This window comes from Microtus ochrogaster, chromosome 15, assembly GCF_000317375.1.
Source record: "Microtus ochrogaster isolate Prairie Vole_2 chromosome 15, MicOch1.0, whole genome shotgun sequence".
Taxonomy (NCBI): domain Eukaryota; kingdom Metazoa; phylum Chordata; class Mammalia; order Rodentia; family Cricetidae; genus Microtus; species Microtus ochrogaster.
The window spans coordinates 30,484,992-30,485,665 of record NC_022017.1 but is presented as its reverse complement, the minus strand read 5'-3'; positions in this window follow the sequence as shown (position 1 = coordinate 30,485,665).

Here is a 674-nt window from a genome sequence, read left to right as displayed (position 1 = left end):
TGGTCATGGGCATCAGCAACATGGTGAGTACCTTGGGAGGCCATGGGGTACCTTAGCCTGGGTGGAGGAAAGAAGGTGCAGGTGCAGAAGGCCATCCTGGAGGAGGCTATGTCTGATCCTATGAAAGACTGCCCAGAGTGACATATGGAGGAGGGACAGCAAGAATACAAAATGACCTTGTACAACCACGGGAAGGTTGGGCTTCCCTCTTGGCCAGGAGCCAGCAGGGAGGACACTTAATGTCCCCTTTCCAGCTCACCATCAGCTGTCTGGCCATAGCACCCAGTCTGGGTAGGCGAAGATGGTTCTCACATCTGTCCCCTTCTTCCCTAGCCCAGCCAGACCACAACTTCCTGTCTTTCTCATTCGGATGAGACTGAGTGAGGCCATCAGGCTGTGCAGACTCTGACCCTGGCTTGAAGCATGGGCCAGGCCATCGCCGGTCACAGTCGGCTGCAGCTCTTGGCTTCTTGGTTTCTTTGAGCAAAAATTCTGCCTAGGGACATGGATTTCTGAGCAGGGCATGAATTGGAGGGAGACAGCCCCGCACACAGGACCCTCCTGAGCCATTATGCTCTTAGGTTTGACCAAGGAAGGGTGACCACCATTCCCTTCCTATCTTAATGGCCATATATCATTGGTTAGTTCCTTTCTAGGTCCTTTCGGGGGGGGGG